Source organism: Barbus barbus (genome assembly GCF_936440315.1).
Source record: "Barbus barbus genome assembly, chromosome: 34".
NCBI classification, from domain to species: Eukaryota; Metazoa; Chordata; class Actinopteri; order Cypriniformes; family Cyprinidae; genus Barbus; species Barbus barbus.
The window spans coordinates 6,110,282-6,123,740 of record NC_136762.1 but is presented as its reverse complement, the minus strand read 5'-3'; positions in this window follow the sequence as shown (position 1 = coordinate 6,123,740).

Below are 13,459 nucleotides of genomic sequence, written 5' to 3'. Positions count from 1 at the left end.
GGTGATACAACAGGTGCATATTATTCACAAGGTGTTTTTAAAAAAATAAAGGATGAGAGGGTTTTTAGATTCCTAGCATCAATACGGACTCTGTTTTCTTTAATAAAGATCTCTGGTTTTACTGTAAATGATTCAACAGTGCATATTGTTCAAATTGTAAATAGTGTTTCTTTTTATAAATCTTACCAATAGTTAATAGAGTAATTTGATCCTGTTTTTTTAACTGTAATAAATGCTATAGAACAACAATAGGAAAAAATGATTGAAATCAAACTTGCCACTGGATTTACCTAAATGCTCAAACTTCAGCCTTCATATTCTAGTTAAAAACCCTTCTTAGAAGCATGAAACATCCACTTTCCATGTTCCAATCAATTCCCATTGAATAAAACCAAGTTATGTCCATGTTTCTCATTGATTATCCTGTTTCACTCAAAATAAGTGACATTTTAGACGTAAAATACATTGCGAAGGCTGTTTCATGTTGATAGCTTTTGATGTGTGGGGTTGATAAAGGCTGTTTGAATAATGACTTAACTTTTAATTAGAGCTGTCAACGTTAACAAGTTAACGCATGCGATTAATCGAAAGATTTTAACACGTTAATATTTTTTTAATGCAAATTAATCCTTTGACCACAACTATAAATAGCATATTTACAACAGTAAAGGACCAAATTCCACATGTGATAGCAAAAGGAAGTTATAACAAACACTCGATGGTGGTTTAAAATGTGTAGTTATTTAGAAATACTTTTGATAATATTTGGGTAAATGTATACTGGGATTGAAGCGATGTGGCTTGGTAAACGTTATTGCCAGTATAAAGGCTGATAATGGCTGAATAAAAACAAAAGAATAATAATGATTAAGTCTCATATCTGGCGGAGGTGTGAAAGGTTCTGTTTCCTTAAACTAGTTTGTCATGCATTTCTTTATTTCAACACATTTACAGGTAAATCCTAGGATTTAAAATTTGCGAATAATCGTGATTAATCACAGTCCATGACTGTAAACTAGGGTTAATAGGGTGACCATACGTCCTCTTTTCTCCAGACATGTCCTCTTTTTGGACCTAAAAAAAATGCGTATGGATTTCTTAATTGCCCAAAATGTCCGGTGTTGTTGTGCCCAATTCTGACCCCGCCAGATTATTACCCCCCTAGTTTTGATAGGTTTAGGGTTAGGTATGGAGGAGGGGTTAGGACTAGGCAATCAGGTAGCGATTTCAACGAGACGGGGTAATAATTTGTCAGGGGTCGAAAATGGGCACAACACCGGGATTCGTGTGTTTTTTTAATCCCGCTCCCGCTGAATTTCTCACCATTACCGCCTGCTCCCACAGTATGTGTTTCGCTCCCGCAATTTTCATGTCCTCTCCTTTAAATATTCTAATATTGTATATAATTTTGGCACATCAGGGAGCCGCTCTCAGTATGTGTAGTATTTAAATCTCTTTTGAATGAGAGTTGGCACTGTTCACTTTGATTTCGCGACCACACACACTCTGTGTAAAGGGAGCACATTTTACAAGATTTGATAATTGTCAGTAAACTCAAGATCTGTTGAGCAGCAAATACTCTAGCATGGTCTTGTCAGTCATCTCTCATTATTCTCAACCTGTTTACAGTCAAATCTGACTCCTGCAGCACTTGTTGGATGCAGGGTTGCCTAATCCGCGTTTTTTCCACAGAATTGGGATACTTTTAAACTGTTGCCATGGGTTGATTTTCCCAAGTGGATTAAAGGTTTAAAGGATTGCATAAATTACATTTGTCTGAAATGCTTGTATTGAAATATTTTGCATTCTACCTAAAATAAAACTTTCATGGACTTTTACATTAACTGTTCCCTCCTGGTGGAATGACCTGCCCAACTCAATCCTTAATCATTTTCAAGAAACAGCTGAAAACACATCTCTTTCATCTTCATTGCACCCTCTAACTCTGGCACTCTCTATTCTAATGCTAATTCTAATTTTATCTGCTTGTTTTTTAATCATTATTTTTGACCATCTAACAGTTGAACTCTCTATTCTATTTCTATTCTAACAACTTGTTTTATTTAAAAAGAAAAAAGAGCCTTTAACACTAGCATTCTCCATTATTTATCTATTCTTTCTACTTATTTTCTTTTTATTTATTATAAATAATGACCTTCTAGCATTATCTCTTTTTCTAATCTATCTACTTGATTTCTTTTTATTTATTATAAAAACAAAACAAGCAAACAAAAAAACTTGCTACATGCAGGTACATGAAAAAGGTCAATATTTTTTGTCACTCATTTCAGAAAGTGAAACTCATATATTATATAGATTCATTACACATAGAGTGAAATATTTCAAGCCTTTATTTCTTGAAATTTGGATGATTATGGCTTACAGATAATGAAAACCCAAAATTCAGTGTCTCAGAAAATTAGAATATTACATAAGATCAACAAAAAAAGGATATTTTAAACAGAAATGTCAGGCTTCTGAAAAGTATGTTCATTTCTATGCACTCAATACTTGGCTGGGCCTCCTTTTGCATGAATTACTGCATCAATGCGGCGTGGCATGGAGGCAATCAGCCTGTAGCACTGCTCAGGTGTAATGGAAGCCCAGGTTGCTTTGATAGCGGCCTTCAGGTCATCTGCATTGTTCGGTCTGGTGTCTCTCATCTTCCTCTTGACAATACCCAATTCTCTATGGGGTTCAGGTCAGGCGAGTTTGCTGGCCATTCAAGCACAGGAACATCATGGTCATTGAACCAGCTTTTGGTACCTTTGGCAGTGTGGGCAGGTGCCAAGTCCTGCTGGAAAATGAAATCAGCATCTCCATAAAGCTTGTCAGCAGAAGTAAGCATGAAGTGCTCTAAAATTTACTGGTAGAAGGCTGCGTTGACTGTGGACTTGACATGGCAGCCCAAATCATCTCTGACTGTGGAAACTTCACACTGGACTTCAAGCAACATGGATTCTGTGCCTCTCCACTCTCCCTCCAGACTCTCTGGACCTTGATTTCCAAATGAAATGCAAAATTTACTTTCATATGAAAAGAGGACTTTCGACCACTGAGCAACAGTCATTTATTTCAGTTATAAATATACAGTCAGTTATTTTTCTCCGTAGCCCAGGTAAGATGCTTCTGACGATGTTTCTGATTCAGAAGTGGCTTGGTAGCCCTTTTCCTGAAGACGTCTGAGCTGGTGACTCTTGATGCACTGACTCTAGCTTCAGTCCACTCCTTGTGAAACTCTCCCAAGTGTTTGAATCAGCTTTGCTTGACAGTATTCTCAAGCTTGCGGTCATCCCTGTTGCTTGTGCACCTTTTCCTAGCCAAATTATTCCTTCCAGTCAACTTTGCATTTAATATGCTTTGATACAGCACTCTGTAAACAACCACACCTTTCAGTAATGACCCTCTGTGACTTACCCTCTTTGTGGAGGGTGTCAATGTTCGTCTTCTGGATCATTGCCAAGTCAGCAGTCTTCTCCATTATTGTGGTTTCAAAGAACAAGGGATACCCGGAATTTATGCTGTAGGGATGGTCATTAATTGAAACTCAAATGTAAATATTCTAATATTTTGAGATACTGATTTTTGACTTTCATGAGCTGTAAGTTCTAATCATCAAAATTAAAAACAAAAAAAAACTTTTGAAATGTTTTACTTTACATGTACTTTACATACTTTTTTAAATAAGTTACAAGAAAAAATGAACTTTTTCATGATATTCAAATTTTTTGAGATGTACCTGTATACTGTTAGGCGAAACCCCACCCCTAGTTTATAGTTTCACATGCAAAAAAAAAAAAAAAAAAACATATAGATACTAATGTTAATTAATAGCGCAGTCCCGGTTTCAGATATATGGCATTTCACTTGCAAACTCGACAGGAACTGCATGCACTGCTCATCACTTCCTTTGACCTGAAGATGAGGCCACACATACAACCTCAAAATACAGTGTGTAAAAAGAAAGGTTTAATTCAGCGTGAAATGGAAAAATCGAATTTTAGTCGTCACAGTTCCCGTACGCCTGTATTGCTGACAAGTAATCAAGCTGGTCTCCATTGGCTTCTTCATCTCGTTGTTTCAAACCCACAAGTTACAGCGAATTTCACGATAAACCACGAATGGAGAGTTCCCCGTTCAAGATTCATTCATGACACATTCAGTGCTCACTATCTGTTTCTTGTTTTCTCCTTCTCTGTGTCTCTCTCTTTCTCACTCTACATTTCTCTCAACCACAACTCTTGACATTCGTTGCTTTTCTGACTATCCTGTGTTTACGGAGATCAGTCTGGTGTCAGGTTGTAGTAACTGGGAACTACTAGTCATTCATGCATTTTATGTAAGTCCTAGTCATCTTGATAGTTATTCTTGTTCAAAGTAAACTATTATAGACTTTAATTCAGTTTTGCCCCAGTCATACTAAGCTACTTAATTACGAATCTATTTAAAATTTTTGTGCAAATAAAACATGCCATTAAAGAGCATTAACTAATCATATGCACTTTGACCAGGCTTGAAATACAAATGAAAATAATTTAGGCCAATACTAATTTGAAGACCATTCACTGCTGCATTTGGAAGCTGAATGTCTTCACATGTCTGCGCAGGAAGCTTGTCACACTGAAAGGGGGTGTACGTAAAGGTTTCTGAGAACTGATGACCCACGGCAGACTTGTTGTAGTTAGGTTTCGTTTGGACCCTTGCAAGGGTGGTCTACCCATTTTAAACACATGTATGTGGTGGGCATGACTCAGACTTAGAAGATGACAATTTTATTAATTTCTCTGATTGATCGCTTATATAATGGTTCTTAAAACTGCAATGTTTTAAAGTTTTGATACTGTTGAGTCAAACTGGACTCTTACTGTTCACTCTCTGCAGCTTCCGAGCATTTTAAACAGTGGCCCACTTAGTTTAACTTTTGAGGTAGAGTTGACCTGCTTATGTGTTCACCCCTTAAGGCCTTACAGCTAACAGCAAATGCCAAATTGGTTACGTTTTGTACTAGACTAGTTAATTATCTACTTGTATGAAACTTTATACATCAGCTGTCCAAAAGTGAAAGTGGTGCTTTAGGAAACTATCAAAGGGGTTCTTATTAGTCAGACTGCACTATCTCTTTAATTTAGTGTTAATGTAAATGCAAGTAGTTACAGAAAAAAACATTGTAAGAGTGTAGTAGATTATTGCCAGAGTGCTTCCATGGAGTTGCCAAGGTGTTCTGAGTTTCTAATCTTCTAAGCTCCTGTGCAGTTTTTAGGGTGTTTAGGGTCATTGCTGAATCAAAACAGTCACCCTTCAAGATCCTATGAAATTATTCTCCTTATATGACTGAAATCCCCTTAAAGTCATGATGAAATAGAAGTAGCAACAGATCTTTTCTTCTGTGACACACATCCGAGTTGTAACGGATTATTGAAAAAGAGAAAAAAATAATAGAGAAGGACTTGGTTCTGTCCATCAGATGTTGATTGGAGTTTGAAATGTTGGTGTTGCAATCAAAAATCAACGTGAGCTTGCAGTTGATAGTAAAGTTTTTGGGTCCAGCATACGTCACCAGAGAGAAGTCTGCCATTTTACCGGAAGATCGAGCGTTCTGATAAAAAAACATTATGAGGTCAAAGAACTAAAATATGAAACATACATGGATGAATCATTCACAGTTAGATCTATAACACATTTACAAAATAGATGGGGTGAGATTTAGATTCATTTCTAAGTCTAAAGGGTTTCAGTTTTGTTGTGAACGAAGTAAAAAACAACTATTAAAGGGTACCTATTATGCAAACTTCACTTTTACATGTTGTTTGAACATAAATGTGTGTTGGCAGTGTGCGTACACAATAGAACTGCACAATTCTGGATAAACTGAGAATCACAATTTTTTGCCTCAAATGGAGATCACAATTTTCCTACGATTCTAAACTAAACAAAAACTTTTGGACTGTTGAACAAAAAGACCCGCCCGTGCCATTATAAAGCTTGAAAGAGCCAGGACAATTTTTAAAGGAGACATATTATGCCCCTTTTTACAATATGTAATATAAGTCTCTGGTGTCCCCAGAATGTGTCTGTGACATTTCAGCTCAAAATACCCCACAGATCATGTATTATATCATTTTGAAAATGGCTATTTTGAGTGGAAGCAGAAACACTCTGATATTCGTGCCTGTTTCTTTAAATCCAAATGAGCTGCAGCTCCAGCCCCCTTTCCAGAATAGAGCTGAGTCACTACAGCTGGGATCTGCTAAAAACACCTGTTTTGGTTCTGATTATCATATTTATCGCGCTGAAATAATGCGTTTTAAACCATATGAGTTTAAACTTCTGATATATGGTTTTCTGAGTGCACACATCTGAAGCACACGGACAGAAAGCGGCTGTCACAGCGTGTGAGTAAACTAAGTTCTCATTCACACACAAGTTTACGTTAAAAACACACAAGTTACAAAAACAGTCAGTTATGTCTGTGAAGGTAAACAGCTGGGAAATAAATCGCATGATTATTTTAGATCTGTGTGGCAGCAGCATACAGTAAATAAATCAATAAATCACTGCTCTCTTGTCTCCTCTATGGCTGGGACTGTAAATTTTATTATTATTATTTTTTATTTATCCTTAATTTAACCAGGAAATTTAAAAACTCTTGAGATTTAAAATCTCATTTACAAGAGGGTCCTGGCCAAGATAGGCAGCACATTTAGTTACACATAAAACAAAATACATTAGTTGACACACAAAAACATACACAATTCACTCAAAACATTTACAATCAGGTGACTCTACAACTAGATCCTTTAAAATACATCTAAAATCATTTAGTGATACCAACTCTTTTAAGCATAACTTAGCTTGTAATTGATTCCAATCAAATGGAGCGGCATAACTGAATGCCCGTTTACCCATATTAGTACGAACTTTAGGGATGCTTAAAAGATAATAGTCTTGTGAGCGAAGCCCATAATTCTTTACATCTTTTTGAAAGATATTCTGCTGTAAATATGAGGGAAGTAAACCTAAAATGACTTTATATATAAATAAATACCAATGCTTAAGTCTACGGGATGACAATCCCGGCCATCCAACCCAAGATTACAAAGAACAATGATGAGTAAGGGCTTTTGAATTTGTGATGAACCTTAATGCTCCATGATAAACTGAATCCAACGCCTGTAAACAATGCTTAGGTGCTTGCATATATACACTCACCTAAAGGATTATTAGGAACACCTGTTCAATTTCTCATTAATGCAATTATCTAATCAACCAATCACATGGCAGTTGCTTCAATGCATTTAGGGGTGTGGTCCTGGTCAAGACAATCTCCTGAACTCCAAACTGAATGTCAGAATGGGAAAGAAAGGTGATTTAAGCAATTTTGAGCGTGGCATGGTTGTTGGTGCCAGACGGGCCGGTCTGAGTATTTCACAATCTGCTCAGTTACTGGGATTTTCATGCACAACCATTTCTAGGGTTTACAAAGAATGGTGTGAAAAGGGAAAAACATCCAGTATGCGGCAGTCCTGTGGGCGAAAATGCCTTGTTGATGCTAGAGGTCAGAGGAGATTCAAAGCTGATAGAAGAGCTGATTCAAGCTGATAGAAGAGCAACTTTGACTGAAATAACCACTCGTTACAACCGAGGTATGCAGCAAAGCATTTGTGAAGCCACAACACGCACAACCTTGAGGCGGATGGGCTACAACAGCAGAAGACCCCACCGGGTACCACTCATCTCCACTACAAATAGGAAAAAGAGGCTACAATTTGCACGAGCTCACCAAAATTGGACGGTTGAAGACTGGAAAAATGTTGCCTGGTCTGATGAGTCTCGATTTCTGTTGAGACATTCAGATGGTAGAGTCAGAATTTGGCGTAAACAGAATGAGAACATGGATCCATCATGCCTTGTTACCACTGTGCAGGCTGGTGGTGGTGGTGTAATGGTGTGGGGGATGTTTTCTTGGCACACTTTAGGATCACACTGCATCAAAATCAGTTTGAAGATGATTCACAGCCTGGTCCAATGTTGGTGCAGAAGAGTAAATCACCATATCATCAGCGTATAGGTGAAAACTTGAATGTACAAGGTTATTCCCAATATTATTCATATATAAAATAAATAATAATGGCCCGAGAACCGATCCCTGTGGTATGCCAATCTTTACATTCTGAGTACTAGAAGTGAGTCCCTCTATATTTATACATTGAGATCTATCCGATAAGTAATTAACAAACCATCCAACAGTATTTACTGATAAACCTACGCTAAGTAGCCTCTGCTTCAAAATTTCATGATCTACGAGATCAAAAGCCTTAGATAAATCAATAAAAAGAGCAGCACTATGGTTTTTATTATCCAATGAAACCATTAAATCATTTAATACTTTTATAATTGCTGAGGATGTTTTTTTTTTTTTTTATAATAGTGGTTTTTAAATAGTGTTCTGTGCTCGTCTGTGCAGCCAAAGGCAGAACAGTTAGCAACTTTGCTCAAACTTTCACCATGGAATTAGAACTGGTACACCGTTGTTGCTTGCGAAATAAAAATGACGGCGCCGTGGGTGGAAATTTACAGATTAAGGGGCGGTAATATTATAATGAGATCCCTTTACCACGTCACCAAAATCAGACGTGCTCATTTTTTCAGAAGCTTTCAGAAAAAGGCTTACTAAAACAAAGTTACTGGGTTAATCTTTTTCACATTTCCTTAGTTGGTAAGATGCACTGGGGACCTGATTATAGCACTTAAAACCTGGAAAAGTCAGATTTTTATGATATGTCACCTTTAATATAACTCCGATTGGATTCATCTGAAAGAAGAAAGTCATTTACACCTAGGATGCCTTAAGGGTGAGTAAAACATTGACTAATTGTCATTTTTTGGGTGAACTAACCCTTTTAAAAGTTATATTTTCAGCCTGGTCTACCTCTGGTGTCTAACAGCGCTCATCAATGTAATTGAGGTAGCCAATCAAATCAAAGTAGAATGGTTGTGAATGGTTTACCATTCACAGAAGCAGAGCTCGATTTCCAATGCAAAAAAGCATAAGTTTAACTTGTAAGAGAGCGAGGTAAGATGGAAGTGCAATTTTTTTAATATTATCAGAATCAGAATCAGAAAGAGCTTTATTGCCAAGTGTGTTTGCACACACAAGGAATTTGTCTTGGTGTTATGAGCTACCAGTACAGAAAGTACAAACATAGTGCAGACAACATATAATTAAGGTGATAAAGAACACTAATGAAGAGAATATACAATAATTAAGAATAACAATAGTAATAAAAATAAAAATATACAGAAAAGAGACTTGACCATAGACAGAACTGTGAATGTGCATGTGTCCTATGTACAGATGAAGGTTTGATGGGTTATTTACAGATGTACAGTACCGGGGTGTGTTATGTGTTGTTAAGGTGGGATACGGCCTGGGGGAAAAAACTGTTCTTGTGTCTGGCTGTTCTGGTGCTCAGTGATCTGTAGCGCCGGCCAGAGGGCAACAGTACAAAGAGAGAGTGAGCTGGGTGTGAGGGGTCCAGAGTGACTTTCTTAGCCCTTTTCCTCATTCTGGAGGTGTAAAGTTCTTGGAGGCTGGGCAGAGGGGCACCGATAATTCTCTCAGCAGTCCTAACTGTCCGTTGTAGTCTTCTGATGTCTGTTTTGGTAGCTGAACCAAACCAAACAGTTATAGAAGAACATAGGACAGACTCGATGATTGCAGAGTAGAACTGTTTCAGCAGCTCCTGAGGCAGGTTGAACTTCCTTAGCTGGCGGAGGAAATACAGCCTCTGCTGGGCCTTTTTCGCAATAGAGTCAATGTGATTGTCCCACTTCAGGTCCTGAGAGATGGTGGTGCCCAGGAATCTGAATGACTCTACTGAAGTCACAGTGCTGTTCATGATGGTGAGTGGGGGGAGAGCAGGGGGGTTTCTCCTGAAGTCCACTATCATCTCCACAGTTTTGAGCGTGTTCAGCTCCAGGTTGTTAAGACTGCACCAGACAGCCAGCTGCTCAACTTCCTGACTGTAAGCAGACTCGTCACCGTCCTTGATGAGGCCTATGACTGTAGTGTCGTCCGCAAACTTCAGGAGCTTGACAGAGGGGTCCTTTGATGTGCAGTCATTCGTGTAGAGGGAGAAGAGCAGTGGGGAGAGAACGCAACCCTGAGGGGCGCCAGTGCTGATGGTGAGAGTCCTGGATGTGAGTTTGCCCAGCCTCACTAGCTGCTGCCTGTCTGTCAGGAAGCTGGTGATCCACTGACAGATGGAGGAGGGCACAGAGAGCTGTCTCAGTATTAGTCAACTATTTTACAATAGAAATATGGCCAATTTGAGATGAGAGAGAGAGATGAAAGATGCATGTGTGAATTACTTGCATCTGTGCCTCTCTCTCTCTCTACAAACAAGCTGAGAGTTTAGTTAGGCTACTTCAAAACAGTGATTTTACCTCCTTGTTGCAGTGTTGACAACAAGTTTCTGTGTTCCAATTTGAGTGCAAGTGGTGTGTGTGTGTGTGTGTGTGTGTGTGTGTGTGTGTGTGTGTGTGTGTGTACATCAAGTGGCGCATTAATATATTTAATATATAATATGCATACAATAGTTTTTCCAACAGACATAACCAAATGTGTTTTGTAACTTATGTTTTTAACAAACGTTTTTGTATTTGACCGTTTAATCACAATAAGACATGAAAGAAAACTTAGTGTAGTACTCACATGCCATGTGACAGCCGCTTCTGCATTAGTTCGGAGATTTCTTTAAATATACCATCCTCTCATTTAATTGGAAGAAAGGAATACAAATATTATCAATACCAAAGTTAAACACCATTACAAACCAGGGCCTAAAATTAACACCCACTAAGCACCAAATGCGGGTAAAACCTGGCACTGGTTAGTATACAGGTGCATTTTGTAACTTATTTCAAAAAGTGAAACTTTCATATTTTCTAGTTTCATTACATGTAAAATAAAACATTACAAAAGGTTTTTTGTTGTTGTTGTTGTTTTATTTTGATGATTAGAGCTTACAGCTCATGAAAGTCAAAAATCCAATATCTCAAAACATTAGAATATTTTCTAGGATCAATCACAAAAAGGATTTGCAAAACAGAAAAGTTCAAGTTCTTTAAAGAATGTTCATATATGCTCTCAATACTTGGTCAGGGCTCCTTTAGCACAAATGACAGCATAAGTGAGGTGTGGAAGCGATCAGCCTGTGGCTCTGCTGAGGCACTATTGAGCATTCAGCTCGTCTGTATTGTTGGATTGACTGTTTCTCATCTTTCTCTTGAAAATATCCCATAGATTCCATATGGGGTTCAGGTCAGGCATGTTGGTTGGCCAATCAAGCACAGTAATATCATGGACAGCAAACCACTTGGTACTGTGGGCAGGTGCTAAAGTCCTGCTGGAAAAGGAAATCAGCATCTCCATAAAGCTTGTCGGCAGATGGAAGCATAAAGTGCTCCAAAATCTCCTGGTAGACGGCTACATTGACTTTGGACTTGATAAAACACAATGGACCAACACCAGCAGACGTCACCCCTGTGGACACTTCACACTGGATTTCAAGCAGCTTGGATTCTGTACCTCTCCAGTCTTCCTCCAGACCCCAGACCTTTATTTCCAAATGAAATGCAAAATTTATGTTTATTTGAAGAGAGGACTTTGGACCATTGTCCAGTTCTTTTTCTCCTTAGCCCAGGATGCTTCGGATGTTGTTTCTGTTTCAGAGCGCATGTTACACCTCTCTTCATCTCCTTGCACAGCCTCGCCTAAAGAAGAAGTGAGTATAAGGTTCTTTTATGAATCTTTGCAAATCGCCTTTCCTAATAACGTGCTAGTTAGCAAGTTCCGCAGCTAAAGTAAACAGTCTCATGAGAAAGGCTGGTCACCCCACGGAAGAGAGGGGCGTGGTGAGCAGAGGTTATTAGCATTTAAAGAAACATGAACTAAAACAACTAGCTGAAAACAGAGCTGATTTTGACAGGATAAAAAGGGTGTTGGTTTTACACTATTGAAAAATTTTAACCAAAGTATGTTATAGACTTTTCATTAAGACCCTAAAGGATCATATCAACCTGTGGAAAAATGGACATCAGATGACCCCATTAATTGATTTGTTTAATCTTTAAATAATAATAAGAAACAATGATATTTGTTCTGACAGTTTTTAATGAAATAATGACATACATTTCCATGGCTGAAAAAATGTCCCCAATACACCAGCCATTGGCAGATGTGGCAAAATGTTAGTTTTAGCCCCTCTTACAACCCTTTCAAAGTGTGTCAATAAGTTTCAAGGTGTTTCAATAAGTGCAAATATTATCGAAGCAAGGAGCTCATATAAAATGGTTAAGAGTCAGAATAAAGGGATTTACAAATGCAAAACACTGGAAGAAAAATAATTTTAGTTAGTATTTAGAAAAAAGTTAGTATCTGTGAGGAAAAGTATGATACAGGAGAAATGTTTATTCAAGATTTATAATTGCAGACCTAAATTTGAAAACACTGTTCAAATGGTCACTTGTGCACAAGTAGCTCAGCAAATTATACTGAAAATTACACTTGATGCAGTTTCCTTCAGTCAGGGTGAGCTCTTTGGTGTCATTCATTGGCATTTACAGTCATATTCCTGACACTTTTTTAATATCAAGTATTAATAGTTAACCAAAAGTACCGGACCACATGGGTTTAAATATAGATTGTACATTTAATCCACTTTCCTTTGTTTAGACCTCTGCTAATCCCAACTCTAACCTCAACTGCAAACTGCTCACTTTGTTCTCTCCAATTTTGCATGCACACACACACACATTCACAGATAATGCAGGCTCTTTCAAAGTGACTCAGCTGCAGGGTCATGGTCAAAATCGCAAGTGTGTGGGTATCAATATGTGAGTTTTGATGTCCTAGTGTGATCTGTAAACTGTGGCATTTGTTATTAAAGTCAAGCCCCTTAACTCACTTTACAGGTGGTCTCTGCTCTCCAGTTGTAGTTAGAATCAGAGTCAGAATGAGCTTTATTGGCCAAGTATGTTTACACATACAAGGAATTTGTTGTAGTGACAGAAGCTTCACAGTGCAACAGAAAGACAGCAAGAGGACAGGACACAGATAATAAAAGAATAATATCCAAATATCCAAATAGGCAATGTACGAAGCAGCAAAAACACAAAATATAATATAGACAATGTACAGGCCAGGTATGTGCAAATTAGTAATGAGAAAATAAAAATAAAATAAGTGAGTGTGGTGAATGGATAATGTATTATAGTTGTGTGTTCCACGTTTATTGTTGAGTGTTCATGAGATGGATTGCCTGAGGGAAGAAACTGTTCCTGTGTCTGGTCGTTCTGGTGCTCAGAGCTCTGTAGCGTCGACCAGACGGTAACAGTTCAAAGAGGGAGTGTGCTGGGTGTGAGGGGTCCAGAGTGATTTTACCAGCCCTTTTGATCA